At 33.5% G+C, this 19,634-nt stretch overlaps 1 protein-coding gene and 1 long non-coding RNA gene across 10 annotated transcripts in view; one reads left to right on the forward strand and one right to left on the reverse strand.

Moving 5' to 3' along the window:
• The window catches only part of VTI1A (vesicle transport through interaction with t-SNAREs 1A), a 406,811-nt gene that overhangs the window by 284,273 nt on the left and 102,904 nt on the right, over positions 1-19,634 (reverse strand). The gene's annotated exons all lie outside the window — the stretch shown is intronic.
• LOC141521282 (uncharacterized) overlaps positions 1-19,634 on the forward strand; it is a 143,870-nt gene that overhangs the window by 95,963 nt on the left and 28,273 nt on the right. For both annotated transcript variants that reach the window (XR_012477881.1, XR_012477880.1), the window contains one exon: positions 14,603-14,676. This is a non-coding gene — a long non-coding RNA (uncharacterized LOC141521282). The remainder of the gene's footprint in view (positions 1-14,602; positions 14,677-19,634) is intronic.

Below are 19,634 nucleotides of genomic sequence, written 5' to 3' on the forward strand. Positions count from 1 at the left end.
ATGACAATACTACCTACATTAATCTACATATTTAATGTAGAGATCAAATAACCATGGGATGCTTTTTAGAACCAAAAAAAAATTATAGCAAAATCCATTTGGTTAAACAAAGGTTTCAAGAAAAATAATAGGAAATATAAAAATAAAAGGATACAACATTATCAAACTTCAAACTATATTGTAAAGTAAAATTCACCAAAATTATTAAGAATTAGAAAAGTAGATCAACAGAACCAATTAATTAAGGAAGAAATAGAAGCATGTAAAAAGAGTATCCATTTGTTTAAAAACCAAATAAATAACTAGAGAAAGCACTCCATTTCTGACAAGAGAAAATGGGCAGAAATTATGATTAGAATAAAATTATATATATATATATATTTCAAATTCAAATTGATATACAATATGCTATACAAAGATATGTAATTTAAAAAACCTAAAGGACTACAAAATCAGTTATTTTTCATACTGTGGGAAGAAGGAAAAGTCTCAACCAAACAAGATACAGAAATTTTTAAAAAAAGAAAACCAGCAATTTTGACTATGTAAAATTAAAAAAAATTAACATAAATAAAAATGCAGACAGAATTAGCAAAGAAATATTACTGATGAAAGCCTGATATCCAAAAAGATACCTTCTTGTTAATAATTTTCAGTTGATTCTAATTCTTTGTGACCCCACTATGGAGTTTTCTTGGCAAAGAGACTAAGAGTAGTTTGCTATTTCCTTCTCCAGTCCATTTTATGGATGAAGAAAGTCACAGCAAAAAGAGTTAGGTGAGACAAACAGAGTTAGGTGATTTGCCCAAAATAACTCAGCTAGTAACCATCTGGGATCAGATTTAAACTCAGGTCGTCTTGACTCCAAGTTTGGCCCTCTATCTGCTACACAAAAAATATGTTGGGGGGTTTCTTGGCAAAGATACTGGAATTGTTTGCCATTGCTTTCTCTAGTTCGCTTTACAGATGAGGAACCAAGGCAAATAGGGTTAAGGAGCTTGCCCAGAATGATACAACTAGTAAGTGTCTAAGGCTACATTTGAACTCAGACCTAGCACTCTATATACTGTCCCATCTAGCTGTTCTAAAATAGACACAAATTGTTAACTATATACCAAAAATAGGTCCCCCATTATATATGAATGAATAATTTTAAAAGCCAGTTTGCAAGCCCTAAATGATCATATAAAAACTTGCTACAAATTGAAATAAGGATTCAGCTCACTTCATAAAAACTGGTAAAGAAGAAAAATGCTACAAACCAATGTTTTAGGGTTGGTCCAATTGAATTTCAATGTGTAATTATGCAAAAGAAGTAAAGAAACTATTCCTTTCCTTACTGGGCACCTACTCTACATATATTCAAAAACAGAAACAAAGTTTACCAACATTCTTTGTGTTACAAACAAAGAAATAAACTATAAACAAAGTAAGTGCCAATGATTGAGGCATGGTCACAAAATTATAATATATGAATGGAGTATTACAATGCAGTAAATAATCATGATTACAAAAAATGCATAGAAACATGGAAATACCTGTATGAATTGATCCAAAGAAAAGTAAGTAGAACAACATACATGACTACAAACGTGCAAATGGAATGATTACTAAAAGGAAATTAACTCTGAACAATTGGAAAAACCAATAAAGTCCTGGAGAAGAGATATTGAAAAATAAGTAATCTCTCATAACAGAGGCTTGAGAAAATTCAGGACAACAATATGTATATCTTGCAAACAAGGTTTTATATTAATGCTTTTTTTTTTTTGACAGATTTTATTTGCCACAAGGAAGGATTCAATCTTAGAGTGGGATGGCCAATTATTGTTATTTAAAGACAAAAGAATCAGTAAAATACATTTTAAAAGGAAAGAAAATGTATTATTTACTTCTTTGCATTCTTAAATATAAAATGGAAAGTGATCTTTTTTCAGTAACTCAGGATGGTCATTATAAAAATATATTATTGTAACGTGCAGTAATGCAGTTCTGTTTACATTTCAATTTTTCCTGTTTCAATGTTGTCATTCCAACTTGTCATTGTCATTTAAAGTCCTCTCCAACATCTTCTACCTTCTACTCAATTCTATCCTGAGAAACTTGATAACCAAAGTTTTTAAGAATTGTACATTAAGAAAACTGCAGGGGGACGGAGCCAAGATGATGACAAGAGAGGATCGTGTCTTGGGCGCTCTCTCAAAAAACTTCTAAACTAAGGACTCTTAACTAAATTTTTGAGAGACAACACCCACAGAGGGACCCAGTGAGGCAGTTGTCCTACTCAAGGTAACCTGGAAAAGAGCAGGAAGGCTCTGCTCCCTGGGGTCGGAGGGGCGGCCCACCAGAGCAAAAGAACTTCAGCCTCCCGTAGGCAGCCCCAGGGTGCTGGGAGCTGCAGCTCACAGCAGTGTGGGAGTTTCCTGACCTAAGCCCAGGGGGAGCACTGGGCACAACTTGGGGGATTGGGGCGGGGACCTCTGCCAGAGTGAGGACATGAAGCCCAGCCCTCAGGACACACAGCAAGCAGCTTGGCCAAGGCAGTCCAGGTCCATGAAACAGAAGTAGGCAGAGCTGTTAAGCAGGAGCCCCCAGGGCATGAGCCCATTGAACCTAGGGAGGGGAGTGAAGAGAGAGACTGTTGAGCTCTGTCCTCTGTCCCTGGAACAGAATGCTGGGGTTCTGACCAACTGATATGGAAAACAGATTTATTAAAGATAATTTAAAAATTGTTGGAATAATTGAAAGTCATGATCAGGAAAAGAGCCTTGACATCATTTTCAAAGAATTACTACAGGAAAATTGCCCTGATATCCTAGAAGCAGAGGGCAAAATAGAAATGGAGAGAATCCACAGATCTCCCTGAGAAAGAGATCCCAAAAAACCAACCCCCAGGAATATTATAGCCAAGTTCCAGAACTCCCAAGTCAAAGACAAAATATCACAAGCAGCCAGAAAGACACAATTCAAATACCATGGAGCTGCAATCAAGATCTCACAGGACTTAGCAGTAACTACATTAAAAGCTCATAGGACTTAGAATATAATATACCGGAAGGCAAAAGAGCTTAGAATGCAACCGAGAATCAACTACCCAGCAAAACTGAATGTCCTCTTCCAGTGAAAAAGATGGACTTTCAATGAACCAGGGGAATTTCAAATGTTCCTGTTGGAATGGCCAGAGCTGAACAGAAGATTTGATCTTCAAATACAGGACTCAGGTGAAGCATAGAGATTGGAGGAGAAGGGGAAAATATGAGGGACTTAATGATGATGAACTGCATGTATTCCTGTATAGAAAAATGACACTGATAATACTCATATGAACCTTCTCAATTAACAGAGCAGGTAAAAGGAGCTTTTATAGATGAAGCACAGGAGAAAGCTGAATTTGAAGATAAAATAAAGTGTAAAAATGGAGTCAATAGAAAAAAGAGAAATGTAATGCGAGAAAGAAAAAGGAGAGGGGGAATAGGCCAAGATATTTCATATAAGATTTTTCTTTTATTACAATGAGCTATTACAATGATATGGAAGGGGGGAATGCAAAGGGGAATGAGAGAATCTTCGCTCTCATCAGACATCTGGAGTAAGAAGGGGGGGGGCAGGGAGAAGGGGTGGGGATGTGAATGAAGGAGGAGAGGATGGACCATGGGGGGAGAGTGGTCAGATATAACACATTTTCTTTTTTACTTCTTGCAAGGGGCTGGGATTGGGTGGCCTGTTCAGGACCATAGAACCAGGGGGATGCTGGGCCTAAGGGGTGGTATGGGGGCTCGGGGCCTCTTGGCCCCAGAGCCAGGGATCTGTCTGCTGCGCCACTCAGCTACCCTACAGCAGAGTCAGTGAAAGGAGAGAGAAAATATAGTACATGGTAGTGGAGAAATATGAAAGGAGGGAGTTGCGATCAGCAATGGCAATGGTGGAAAAATATGGAAGTAACTTTTGTGATGGTCTTATCATAAAGAATGTGATCCAGGGGCAGCTAGGTGGTGTAGTGGATAAAGCACTGGCCCTGGAGTCAGGAGTACCTGGGTTCAAATCCCTTCTCAGACACTTAATAATTACCTAGCTGTGTGGCCTTGGGCAAGCCACTTAACCCCTTTTGCCTTGCAAAACAAACAAACAAACAAAAAATGTGATCCACTTGCTACAGAGTTGGTGGTGTTGGAACACAGACTGAAGCACATTTTTTATTATTATTTTGGGGGGGGGGTGCAGGGCAAATGGGGCTGGGTGGCCTGCCTGTGGATGCACAGCAGGGTGATCATTGGGTGTCTGAGGCCGGATTCAGACCCGGGTGCTCTTGGCTCCAGGGCTGGTGCTCCGTCCACTGCACCACCTGGCCATACCTACAATTATTACTATTATTTTTTATTTTAATTTTAATTTTTTTCTCTCCCCTTTACTTTATCAGTTCAAGTGAGTCTATATTTTTGGGGGGAGGGGGTACTTTGTTTACTCTTAAACAAGAATATTTTATTAATATATAAAAACATTGTACAAAATGAGAATAAATATTAAATTAAAAAAGAAAACTGCATATTAAATATACATGAGCCAATAAGGTTCTTACTAAAGAGCTAAGGAATAAAAGCATGTCTGTGGTGTAAGGATTTTATGACATATTTAAGTCATTGAAAGGTCATCTTTGCCAATTTGAGAGCATGACTATTTCTTGAAGGAAATAGCCTCCAAGACAGGCTTGTAGATGAGTAGCATTATCATTTTTGAATAACATAGAAAGAGGAAAAACTGCTTAGTGAACAAGATTAATGAAATTCCCTAATGCACAAGCCTTCAGTTAAACAATCAGTATCCTTGGCTTTGATGCATGACTTACTTATTGTGGCCTCCTTAACCCCCTGCCTTAATTTTCTCATCTATAAACTGGGGGAGGGTTAAATTTCCTTATGGAAAAGGGAACGTAAGAACTATAATTGAGAGAGGACAATTTTGGGTGAGTTAGTAGAGACTGGTTTCACTTAAGAGAAAGGTTATGGAAATTAATTAAAAAAAAGTCTGCTATTGCATTCTTAAGAAAAACGCATTTTTAGCTTTTAAACTTTTCTGCATTTTAAGGAATTCATTATCCAGTACTTAAGAGAACTACTTTCTACTTATATCTTGAGAGTGGATTCAAGGTTTATTAAATATGATGCTACTTGAAAAAAATCATTTCATCTAAATTCACCAAACTGGAAATTACTCTATTTCACATCTCCAAAGAAGGCAATTTCTAGTCGTAATTGTATACATTCCTTTGTGTATGGTTACCTTAAACGTAATTTTTTTTCTATCACTTGTTGCTATTTTTTGGTAATATAGAGAAATGTTTATGATTTATGTGGGTTTATTTTATATTCTAGAATTTTTGCTAAAGTTTCTAATTGCTTCAATAGTTTTTAGTTGATTTTCTAGGATTCTTTACACCAACATATTACCTACAAAGAGTGAGAGTTTTGTTTCTTCATTGTCTATTCTAATTCTCACATTCCTTTGTGAAGTCAAAGACAATGAGATTTTAAAGGAATGACTTTCCTTTCTTTATAGTTTACTAGTAGTTTTCAAACATAAAAAAATTAAATTCACTATCAAGATTATGAATTTCCCAGATATAAATCTTAATTCTATTTAAATATCACATTTTATCACAATTTTGTCCTGTACAATGTTTTTGTTTATATTCAGAAAGCACTTATCACTTTATGAGATGCTTGGAGAAACATTTTGCTTTTTAAAAAGAAACTAAGTATGCTTACAATGGGGGACTTATGGGTTTCATGACAAACCTGGTGGAGAACTAGACAATTCTCCACGACATTCTGTTCCTCTCAGACTTCTCTGAAATAAAAATTATGCACCAAAGAAAAAAGCTTTATCTGTTTCCATGATTTAGGACAGCAAGAATCAAAAAGATGGTTCAAATGAACAGAGAAATAAATCCAGGAATTAACTTCTATATTGAGATTGTTCAGCATTCCTCCCTCACACCTGTGCTATCTTAAGGGAAGTTGTATTGGCTGACCCAATTACATGCCTCAAGACTGCCCTCCTGGTCCCAATTCCAAGCTGAAAAGGTCTGCTCTAGCTAGGACAGAGAGCCAGCGCCCCTGCCCCTCTCCAGTGCTCCAATCCAAGGAATCTCACTAGGACCACACAGCCAGCACTCCTGTGGGCAGCATTTTGTGCTGTGAAAGATCTCTGCAGGAGAGCCCAGAACATTAGCAAAGGGACATGACACTCGTCTGGGTTGCAAATAAAGAACTGTCAGTGGTGGACCAGAGAACTAAGGAACAGCGGGAGTGGTAAAGGAAGATAGGCCCCGGGGGACTGAGGGCTCTGTGGCACCCACTAAACCTACTAGAAAGCACTTAGCAAACAGCTAGGATCAGCTCTGTCCCCCCCAAGAGTCATTTGGGTTCAGACCTGGACTGTTGAACTGTGAACTGCCCAATATGGCAGGAGGTTGAGTCACTTTGAGATTCAGCCCCCAAGGATACTACCATCAGACAGGAAGGGAATCAGCCACAAAATGAAAAATGGGGCGGGGGGTGGGGGGGTGGGGAGAGACTGAAATCACCAAAGATCTAAAGAAGTTTTGTACACAGTAACTGAGACAGCATTAGAATCAAAGTCCTAGTACCTAAAAGTTCTACTGACCAAGTGCCAAATGTACTATCACTTCATATAAATAGCTCAACTGTTATGTAAAGTAGCACTTACCAAAAAAAAAAAAAAAAAAAAAAAAGGAAACAGGTTCAATTGACTTCCCATTGTAATACAGTTTCTAAGTGCTACTGGCAGGTTTTATACTCAGCTGTCCCTAATTAAGCCAACATTGTACCCACTACACTATGCTTCTTCTCAATGGAATGGAGAGCATAATATGAAGGAAAGAGTACTGGATTCAGAAGCAGAAGACCTGGGTTTAAGAACCAGCTCCACTACTTCATTAGCTGCAAAATGGGAATAATACTATTACTATCAATTTCTCAGGTCATTTTGAGAAAAGTATTTTGTAAACCTTAAAATAGTATATAAATATAAACAATCATTAGTATTTAGTATTTACAACTCAAATGAATTCTTACTAGGAAAAATAGTCCAAAACAGAAAAGTATCTTCATCCAAGCATGCAGTGCTTGAAAGTTAGGATCTCAAGGTAAAACTGGCTCCCTGCATAAGCAGGATCTCAAATCAGAGCCTTCTGAAGCAGCCTCTGAAGCACCCATTGGCCTCTCAATAGACTACCTTATACTTCCACAGTTAACGTTAACCCTATTCAAGCTGTTTAGGAGCTGACATTTAAAGAAACGACACAAACCTAATCCCTTGTCGACAGTGTATAGACCCTTAAAGTGTGAATATTGGTTTAACTTACAAGTCAGATTTCTATTCTAATGGATGAGTGGGATAAATGAAAGCCAAAGAAAATGCTGAAATTTCATTTTTGCCATAACCTCTGCCAAATCAATTATCAGAGTATCAGTAAGTGATACATTGATTTATCTAAGTTTCACCTCTTTCTTCATCCTGGCCCAATCTGTGGTAATAAAGCTGTCAGAGGGACTGAAGGGAGAAGGAAGGAAATCTCAGACCTGGATAATCCCTAAAATGAATGATAGAACTCCTGAATAAATTAGTGTTCACAAATTTTCTATTAACTCCATTGGAAATGGTAAGTTCTAAGTAATTTTGGCTACTTCCAGATTGAACAGATGGATGGAGGCAAAAAAAGTAGAATGAAAAGAGGAAAAGGCCACTTTTACAAATGTATCCTAGACGAATAACCATTTTTATCTTATCTTTTTTAACAATAACCTTTCCCCTTCCAAATAATATCACCTCCAAAAAAGGGAATATGATGAAATTTAGTGCTCTTAGAATCAAAAGACCTGAATTTAAGTCTTGGTTGTCACCCATTAAGTGATCAGATAATATCATAATATAAAAATATCTGTAAATAGAATGCATTATATAAACATAGGCTACTGTTGTCAATATATTAATTTATATAGTAATAGTATAACATGCTCAACAATGGTCTTAAGGTATCTGGTTGAACTAAATTATGACACTTTTATACTCAAACTATTGTGAACTGAGAAACAATATCTAATTTATTAATCAGGCACTTACAGAGTAACTATAGAATATCCATATGAACTAACCATTAGTTTATTTGAGGTTGGAGACTTCACATCTAAAGTTTTCATGGTTCAAAAAGGATCATCTGCTTTACCCCTTAGCTCTTCATCCACTTTCTGAAAAAATAATGAATACATAATTCATAAGCCAAATGAAAATTTCTGATTTCTCAATGATTTTCTACCTGGATGAATGTTAGCCCAATTCTTTCCTTTAAAATTTTTATTTTATTTTAAATTATATTGTGCCCATTTGATGGTTCTACAATCATGTCTCCTAGTCAGATCACGTTCATAGATTTTAGAACTGGAAGGGCCTTGGAGATCTTTGAGTTAACATACTCCCTCATTTTACAGATGAGAAAACTTAGATCCTGAGAAGTCATGTAGCAAGTATCTGGGGTGGAATTTGAACCTAGATCTTAATGATTCCAGTTCTAGTACTCTATCCAATATAACACAATGTAAATTTAAATTACATAACATTTTCAGAACATGCTCTCATTTTTCAGTGATAAAAATATATTTTATACATTTGAATTAACAATAAAATGATGATCTAAAAACATCACATTAAAAGAAGAAATGATATTTTGACATTTGAAAGTAATATTATGATTTAGCAATATTATTTTAGTTAAGTGCATTATAATTTAGAGAAGGGTTAGTTATAAGTTCTAAATAAGCCCTATTTTCTAGTAAATATGAACATTACACCTATGAGAAAATAGAGAAAAGGACAACCACAAAGAATGAAGTTGGAAGGATAACTTAAACACCCAACTGTCAATCCCAAACTTTTTTACAAATAGGAAATAAAGTGGTACCTGAGGGTATGTATGTATAGATTATTACATTGTGTCCATTTATGCAAGAGTCGAGGTTGCAAGTGAACAAAGACATATTGAACATAAGCATACATTGAATATTTACCATCATTTGAGATGTAAATATCGATGATAAAATTTTTATTGGCAACCTTTCTGTACAATTAGAACACAGATACATGATTATTCAAATCCAAAACTGCAGGAACAATGATCCACCTAAAATAGTCCAACTACCAAAATATTGGTCTAAATTTCTAAATTTGCAGGAGAAAAGGGTCAAAGAGTCATATAAAACTCTTTATTAGGAAGTACATCTCTTTAATCTCTCTTCACTTAGTTTTAGCATTGAAAAAGAATTATTTTTCTGGGACAAATTCATTAAGAAATATTCATTTTCCCTTAAATCTGTTTTTTTATTTTATGTAACACCACCCCAAACATATATTAAAAACTCCCCCTAGACTACATCTCATGTCAAATATATGTGATGTTAATGTAAATAACATATTTGCTGTATTTTATACACTCACAAGAATAAATTAACTCCTGCTTAGATTTGCAGGATATTTTTTATGTTCCATTAGATTAGTAATAATAACAATAATAATATTTACTTTGAATTCATAAATCTTTTCAACAGATATGAAGGTTAATTTGGTAGATCTTAAAGTCAGATTGTATGACAAATTTAAAAGCACTTATTTAAGTATATCTGATCTATGAAAGTGATTTTAAATAAAATTATACCTTTTTAAACTGTTTTAAATAATTTTCAACCAAAAACTTTGAAATTAGCTTTTGCATAATTGAATTATAACTCATATGTCTAAGTTTATATCGTTTACTTTGAAGTCATATACATCTCAAAAAGAACTATCTACACTAAAAAAAAGTAACTACCATTTTAAAAAGTATTCAGAATTATAAATTACAACTAAATAGCTTTGTGATCCATTCAATTTCTCCTAAATTGAGTAATTCTAGTAAATGTAAAAAATGCTGATATTCAGAAGTCTCCAGTTCTACTTATTATCCAATATCGTCTGAAGAAAATTTTTCCTTGACTAGTGGCTCAATGGCGCAGCCTATGTGCAGGCAAGTAGAACACACAAAATTCAGTGTTTTGGAAAACACAAGCAGCCTTGGAAGCTATAAATAAGTTTTTTAAAAAATTTAATAGGTTTTGTAAAATAATTAGTTATATAGATAAAATTACTAATTTTCTAATTTCAATATAATTTTTACTTTTATTTGAAAAATCATTTAAAGAGATTGAATAAAAATATACTATGGGTAGTTATAGCCTAAAAAATAAATACCAAGGATTGATAATATTTACATCAATATAATTTGCATTCAAAGAGTTTTTTCTATCCATAAATGGTTTCAACATTTTAGTTTCGAATTGACTTTAGAATAATGTTCAGTTATAAAATTTGAAATTTATGAAATTTATGCTATTTCCTGAAGATTCTAAATACATTTACTACAAAACTAAAGAAAAAAGTAAATTATTTTAATTTGGCATATCTGTGATACTAATTAAATAAAGCTTTACTACTGCATAATGTAAAGGATAGAAAGACTAAGGAAATCCTATTCTGTCACATCCTGAGTGCTTCTGATGGATAAGTAACATTTGGCACATCATGTATTTCTAGCAAAACAGAATTAACTGTGTTTTATTTTGGGATAGCAATGTTACAAAATGCTATATCTCACAACTACCCCACCTCCCCAAAACATATAACAAAGAAGGCATGTTTTTGAATATTAAAATCACTCTACCTTCCTTTTCCCCTTAGTGCAAGGCAAGGGAGATATTCACAAAGACATACTGCTGATATTAAGTCTAAGCAAATAAGTAAATAAATTAAATAATAAAAACATGTATACATGTATACATATACATATCAATAAAAACCATTTAAATACTTGGCAAATGCACATATTAAAAACTATACAAATAAACTTTTTGCATGTTGGTTAAAAAATTTTTTTTAAGTTGTTGATATTCTATTCACCTTGTTTCTTCTTTTCCCACTGTGCCCCACTTCACACTAGCTGCTAATCCTAACACAGAAAAAGAATTGTAATCAAAATTTGTACTCTATCCTTTTTGTAATATTATTTTTAAAGTGACTGTAAATTTACTCAAGCTATTTAAACACTGAAGATATACAAAAACAGACAGCTTGTATTCTGTAGTTGTAGACATTGGTGTGGAAAAGTACTTTAATGACTCTACAATTTAATTGTTTTATTTCGCAAGAGAGGCTTTTATAAAAGTACTTCAATAACACTGGAGAGGTCTAACCAATTTGACATCTGCTAAGAAAAACTCAATTCTCAGTGCATACCCATACCATGCAATGAGTATTGTGTTTCTGTGTCCTTCACTATGACTACATCTATTTTGTGTCAAAACTAACAGTGAGTTCATCACAATTAAAATGATAGAACTTAAAGCTTTATTTTTCAAATTCCATCAAGTGATTCAATTTCTAAAGCTGCTTTCATTACATTAAGGTTCAAAGGGGGACAGAGGAATTCTGGTTTTTTTTAATGTTAATTAAGATTTTGATGCATGTGAATATATATATGAATATATAGAAATATATTATAAATATTATACATGTATAATACTCAAAATAATATTTGGTTTAAATGTTGAGTTTTCTAGTGTTCTTTCATGAACCCACAACTGTTCACAAAATATAACTTTTTATATTCATTTTACTCTTCATTTTAACATGATTTCTAGTTTTCATGTTTTAATGTTACTAATTTACAAAGCTTAAATATCAAAAATTGGTAACTGATATGTTGTATTCCACTTTAAAAATTTTAAGGACATCTTATAATTTGTTGAGGCACTTATCTTCATTGGAATTTTCATCTCTGAAATGTGTACATATATATAGAGGGGGGGCTTAGAATAGAATGGTTATATTAGACAAATTAAGATGAAATTTGCTTTTATCCACTCTTTTGAGTAGTTTTTTCTACTTAATGATGTTCAAAAAGCAACATAAAATTTAACAATATTAATGCTAAACTAAACCCACTAAGAAATCATTTCACTTCTAGTTTATACTAATTTCAATAGCTTCTTTTTCTTTGTCATGTCCTCAAACATAAATCTTTATTTAAGAGGACAAGACAAATAGTTTAAACACACCATTACTTAAACTTTAAGAGAGAAAATGCAAACCTAATAGGACCTTCAGAGGAGTTATTTTTGCTGTTCTCAAATATATATACCAACTATTGCACTGGATGGCTATTTTAAAAATAGAAATGGTGAGTGAATTACCCTTTAAAAATTCTCAGGCTATATTTGGTTTAGCATTCAAAGTGCCTCAAGGATGAAGGTGGTCTGCATGTTGAACTTAGTACTGTGTGGGTTATAGTCTTTGTTTGCAGTCTTAACTGGGGATTGCACCTTAGCTACCGTAGTTCAAGCGTAAAAATACTTTGTCTGTAACACTATATACTGTTGCCAGTGACCCTCTAAATCCTTGAACCAACTGTGTCTTCTGGTGTCACAGAAGATAATGCCAATTTATTGCAATGTGTGGCTTTTTTAACTGATTAAAATTAAGCCGTAAACACGTGACAATGGAATTAGCACATTTAGAGAGTCTGTTTTCCCACATCCCATTTTGCGCTAGTGCGGCTGATCCCTGCAACTCTACGCGGGTGCAATTTTAATGACTTTCCTGGGTTTTGATGTTCTTATGAAAAAGCACTGCTTGGTGTTTGTGGAGAAGGTAGATATGGAGGCTGAGTAGCTGTGATTGGGGACATGGTGACATCGTTTCTGTTTTTCGATAGGATCGGTGTCATTTTCCTCTCAACGATAAGACACCTCCACTGACAGAGCCCGATTAGGGAAAATTTTATTATAAAATTCACTTTTATCGAACGAGGATGGAGTGATAAACAGTTCAGCCTCAGGGAAGAAATAGAACAGATTTTCTTTCTTTCTTTTTAAAATTCCTCTTCCCCTCCCTTCCCAATTCTTCCTCTTCCTCATCCTCCTCCCTCTCACTCTCAGGGTCTCTCTCTAAAATGTGATTGTGTTTCAGTTATTATTAATGGGTACATAGGAATTCCCAAAACATGTGATTGCTAAGATAAAAGCAGATGGATCAAAAGATAGTTGAATGTTGTTACAAAAGAAAATTTATTTTACAGTATGGTTAAAAAATGTTAAAGGCAAGACTAGTATGCTTCCTAAACATTGCCCTTCTTGAAAAATTGCTACTTAGGAAAATATGAGATCCTAAGGAAAAATATTAAAACCAAGAAAGCTGTGATTTTATTTTTCAAAATATACTAGCATTTCACATTTGCTTCTCTTCAGGAATAAGCATTTGCCAAGTAGGCTGCAGGGAAAAGAGGAGAAAACATACACTTATGGCCTTCTGCTGCTTTAATAAAAAAAAAAAAACCCAACCCTAATGCTCCAAGGAAGAACATAAAACAAATATAGATTTTTAAAAATCTAAAACATTTTTACTTCTATGTTTTGATATTTTACAGAAAATTCCTTTAACCTAGCCTCCAGTGTCATAAAGTCTATTTCTGTTTACCTATTATGGAATATTTATAACTCTTAAATATTTGGTTTGGATGATTACTATATGAAGTATGATCTAAGACAAAATAATGTACATTTGATTTTTGTTCTGTGGTTCTTGTTCTGGTTCTTTTAAATAATTTTCCTAAAGGGAAGTTGATCAACTGATTCAATACATCTTTTGGCTGGATAAACAAAAACAGTCTCCCTCACAGGACAAAAATATCAGGTTATTGGTATATACTAATGTATTATGAAGAGATTTACAATGCTAGCTTTCTTCAGAATGTTAATGCTATGGGCAGTTAAAAAGGTGGACTTTTTTTCCCATTGGATGGAAGTATTTGTGAGGGGAAGAGTAATAGCATAATTTTTTTAAATTTTTGTTTGGAACTCTAAATTCTACAGTGACTATATACATACATACATACACACATACATACATAAAAACATTTTTATGAAATTTTCAAGGAATGCTTTGAAATCTTTTATAGACATCAATTGAAGAAATGTTCTTTTTACCTTGTACAAACTCTTTTAGTCCTAGAGATGGTATCAAAAATGAATGACTATATGGGGCAGCTAGGTGGTGCAGTGGATAAAATGCTGGCCCCGGAGTCAGGAGAAAATGAGTTCAAATCCAACCTCAGATACTTAATAATTGCCTAGCTATTAAGCCCTAAATGCCTTAAACAAAAAAACAAAAAATGAATGTAAGAGCTATATCAAGTTATCCCATTCAGTATTAGTAATATGTATCCTTGCCACAAAGTAACCAATAGTTTTTTACAAAAGCAAACTACTTCCTATGATGTTAATCTACTGACCAATGGATATTTTAAAAGTTAAGTAAAAAGAATGGACTAATCAGAAATAGACTAATAACTTGATAATGAAAAATGGTGGCATACTTTTTATTCATTATATGATGAATGAGAAAGAAAGATATAGTAAAATATAGTTCATATGAACATTAACAAGGCTATTATAGACAAAAGAATATTCAATCTAATCCCTTATTCCTATCTTTGCTTCAGGATTTCAATCTGAATGAAATTCAGACTTGGTATCTAAACTCCAAATTACCATGTTATGGAAGGTTCACATATTGGTATGTATTTCATTTCCTTATTATTGTTCATTCCTTCAGTATTCACAGTCAAAGACTAATAATTACCAAAGTTTCATACTATTTGTAGTTTTACATGTTATAATGGAGAAAGAAAGTTCCTTAAGAATAGCAGGGAACCAAAAGAATAATATAAATTTATTGTTTTCTTATGGTTTTTCGAGCATATACTATTTAATAAGCATATAATTCCATGCAATATTAACTTGCTTGACGATAAAATCTCCTATTTAACTTCTCTATACAAAGACAAAATACAACATTCAAAAGAATCAATGTGCCTAATAATACTTTAAAGACAACTATAACTTTAGAATCAATCAGGACAAGAGAGTACAACAAATATGAACACATAAATTAAATATTTAAGTGTATCTTTCCCTAATTTAAAGTTCATCGTGTGTAAAGCTTCTCTAAATTGGCAAGGTTTGCTACAATATTAACTCTTGGATATACTGTAGTACATTCTCTCCTTCTGATGTTGGGAAGAGTAATCAATTATTGTAATTCAATAGGGTATTAGACACCTTATTGAAGTGGATGGTTTTTTTGACCTTATATAGACCATAGCAGTCTATTAAAAAAACATATATTTTACAATAGGGACATACATGTAGATATACACTTAGGAAGGTGTATAGGGAAGAAAGATAATCCCAAAAAATGTGATGAAAGTTTTTAAATATTAGACTGAATTCTAAATAAACTAGGCAAATTTTCAATTAAGAAAATCTATAATAAAATCCTTCAAAAATCCAAGAATTCTTTCTAAAAAATAATTAGGATATAATAAAATATACTTCATACTAAAACAATAACAATAATTTTTCTTTTACAATTCATTTAGTCTCTTGTGGGGACTTAGGACTATCATTAAAAATATTACAGATGTGGATAATTCATCACAGATTCGGAGCAAGAAAGGGTGTTAGAAGGTAACACATTCAACCCTCTCATTTCACAGATGAATAAACTGAGGCTCAGAGAGGTAGTGACAGAGGTGAAATTTAAACCTAGGACTCCTGACTAGGACTGCACTTTTCCTCTAAACCATACCCAATTTACAAAAGTATTTATTGATAGACAACTTCCAATTGTAATACACAGGGTCAACAAATTATCCAAATCTTATAAAGGTAGATCAGAAATGTATGTATATACGTAGGAACTCACATGATATAAATAAGAACAACCTGAGGGACATGATCCACATTTCAAATCACAATTTCACTTTTACCTGGTTCTGTAAACATGGGCAATCTACTAACTCTCTCTAAGTCTCAGTTTACTTATCTTTTGTCCATAAGGTAGTTGTGAGACAAGCAGTCAGTAAACTATTTAGTAGTTTTATAAGTGAGTTATTAGTCTTATGGCAAAATACCCATTGGAGTGTTTATTGAGCATTATTGCTCACTCTATACTCTAGTAATTCTTTAGAGGCCCCATATATCAAGATGTCTGACTGCATTTCTCAGCAAATGGTCAATGGTATTCTTGTTAGCTGAGGTGGTACAGTAGATAGAGTGTTGGGCCTGCAGTCAGAAATTTACTGACTTACGTCAGTCAATATTTACCAAGCTGTCTGACCCTAGGCAAGTCATTTAATGCTGTTCACCTCAGTATCCTCATCTATAAACTGATATGGAGAAAGAAATGGCAGATCATTCCAATATCTTTGCCAAGAAAACCCCAAATGGGGTCATGAAGAGTAACACATGTCTGAAAGAACAACAAGAAGCATGGCTTTCTATTTCTGGGGCCTCCAATGTCAGAGTGCCCAGTCTAAAAATCTACACAATCTACTTAAATAAAGTGGCTAAAAATACATCTCAAAAAAAATTGTCAATTTTTTTTCTGAGAAGGATTTCTGATTGGTTAGTGGAAAATTGATACAATGGAATAAAGAACAGTTGATAAAGGGATAATCCACTGTGGAAATGTAGTTCCTCAGCATGGTGGCCTTAGCCTTCATTGAGTGGCAAATGTAGAATAAGTCACAAAAAAAGGGAAAGTTTCTGTGGTTTCCATTTAAACTATGAAATAGACCAGAAATGAGTCAACTTCAGATGTAAAAAACAAAAGGCCAGTGTTTTCTACTATACCATCTAGGTATCATTTTCTTTATATTAGTCAGGATTATGTTCCAGAAAGAATAAGAAGAGGTCATTAATGTTTGTAAAACAATTAGGTTCAACTCTAGTGCCAGTTTGTTCTCTGAAAATTCAAAATTGCCTATGTCTCCACCTCCTTTCCTCATATTGTATATACCAAATAGTCCACCCAAAGCTTTAAATCAGTTTTTCTAAAGCTTATTTTTAATAAATATTAGCATTCCATCCATAAACTTTAACATTCCATCCTTCTTTGCCTTCTATATAAATGAATAATTTGGATAGGACAATAGTACCTAAACTGATGGTAGAGCTGAGTATGCCAGTTACAGGAACACTTAAGCGCCCATTGGCACAGCAAGATTCAAAGCCCTGGTAGGCTTCAAAGAAACACATTTTTTTTCCTTCTTCTTCTTCTAGAACTCTTTGCTTTCTAGTAAAGCTGCAACCACAATGTTCTCTCTCTTAATGCCACCATAAAAAATCAAAACACTTTAAAACAAATTGATGTACTCTTTAATACAGTCATCACATCATCACAGGACCCTTGCACCCTGCATGGCGACAACTGTGGGGATGCAAACCACACATCTATCTCTTTGTTGCCTGCTTCAATGCTTTAAGAAAAAAATGGAGCGAGAGAGAGGCTCTCAATTGAGATATTGGCACCTTTGATTGACAAGACCTAATCAGCTTATCTCCACACTAATAAAGTTGATGGCCTGTGGAGCTGGTATGTGCCCAGCACTGAGTGAACTTTTAGTAGGCAAAGCCTCAAGGGCCAGGGTCTGAGGCTCTTGCTTAGCTAAACTGGTTTAAATCAATTCTTAATGGGCTATTTCCATTTGGATCCACCTGAAAAGATGGAGACCTACAATAACTGACACAGTCATCTTGATTCACTCTGGCATCATGGTCGGTTTAGCTGAGTAGGTTGCCAAATATGACTTCATTACAATTAAACTCTAGGGGTAATATATATATATACATATATATATGTATATATATATATATATATATATATATATATATATATCAGATAGTTAATGATGTATTTTTCTCCTATACTCCCTACATTGTTACTAAGTAAAAACAAACTCATTCCCCTGGAAAATTCTAAACTAATTTTGTCTATTTTCAACCTCCATTGATTCAAAAATTTGCTATCCTACTAAGTACAATGAATTATCCTAGGTGCAGGGAGAAAGAGAAATATAGTTAACTATGGTATTTACCATTGTCAGACAAGAAGAAGTTCCTACCCTTAAAGAATGATGTAATAGAAAAAAATGATGTAAAAGAGTAGATAGGACAAGTAATGAATAACTTCAATATAAATTAACAAATAAGGTATACGAAGTGCCATAAATCTGGATAAAAGATCCCTGCTAGTTTAGGGGATTTGAGAAGGTTTAATAAACCAAATGATATTCAGGGTTGTCCATTTGAATTAAAGATGGTAAGATCTTCAATAACTTTTTCTGTACATCAGTAAGCAATTGATCCCATTAAATATTCCACAGATATAATATCATTGTTTCCTTGTTTGGATATGGTTTTCTTAAAATATAGTTGACTTAAATACTAATGTTATCATAAGATAAATAAGAATTCTCTTCCTCCTCTGAATTCTTATAGTAGTTATTTCCTGTTTTCATTCAATAATTAACCATTTGCTGGCTTCCGCCATTATCTACATTATGAAATTTAACTATTATCTATATCCTTTAATGTAATTTAACTTTTCACAATTTATTTTATTTTTTCACTGGACTATAAACTGCTCAAGCCTGGGGACTGTTATGCTTTCTTATATTCTCCATAGAACTCAGCATTGTGCCTGGTATATAGAAGGTATTGGGAGAAGGAAACTATGATATAAAGCTTAATAAAGAAATATGAGAACATTGTATGTAAAAAAGTGCAATATCCCTTGAAAATATGGTTTTTAATCAAACTTTTTCATGCAATTTATCAAGAGCAATTTTATTCTGTTGCTGTTGTTAGGGTTTTTTGTATTTTTATCCTTTGAGTTTATAGCAAGGCCACAGCCAAGAGTTCAAGTGTAAATGAAATGATGAAAGCACCAGACATCTTGCCAAACAAGTGACTTTAGGGTCATTATAAATGCCTTATTTTCATTACCAGTATGACGGAAAGAATTCAGTGTGAACCTCATGATTGTGACATCTCAACTGACAGATCTAAAGAAAATTACAAATTCACGTGAATAAAACCTGAAAAAAAAAAAGTGTTTTCTAGCAGAATGACTCCTAGAAACTTCAGCAGTGGTCCAAATTCTGTACACCCTTGATGAAAGCAAATTTAGATGACCCTATTGCCCAAGATACTTACAAAGTGGTCATTGAAACTGTCAGGAAGGTTGCTTTCAAACAGCAACATTCCTTAAGAATAAAATCATTTGTTTAAATGAAGGTTATTTCTAAAATGGAGTTTTCTATATCAAATACCAGATTACAGAAAATCTTGAGCAATATTTTTCATTCAGATTATAGTCTTCATGCTGTAATAGCCTCATACAAAATCCACTCTAGTCTTATCACTCAATATTATCTTCAGTGCTGTATAACGAAAGATAATTTTGCAATAAAATTTAATTTACAGAGCTTATTTTCCACTAATCTCCTAACAGAGAGAAAATGAAACATACTAAGGTACACACTCTAACTTATGACCCTAATGGCAATTTTTATTTCTGGAAATGTAAAACTCAAAACGTATCCATTTTATCAGGCAAAAATTATTGACATATTTTAATTATGTTAAGATTTTGCTTCTAGGAGAAGTAAGTAAAACAGGTGATCAGTT

This window comes from Macrotis lagotis, chromosome 4 (assembly GCF_037893015.1).
Source record: "Macrotis lagotis isolate mMagLag1 chromosome 4, bilby.v1.9.chrom.fasta, whole genome shotgun sequence".
Taxonomy (NCBI): Eukaryota; Metazoa; Chordata; class Mammalia; order Peramelemorphia; family Peramelidae; genus Macrotis; species Macrotis lagotis.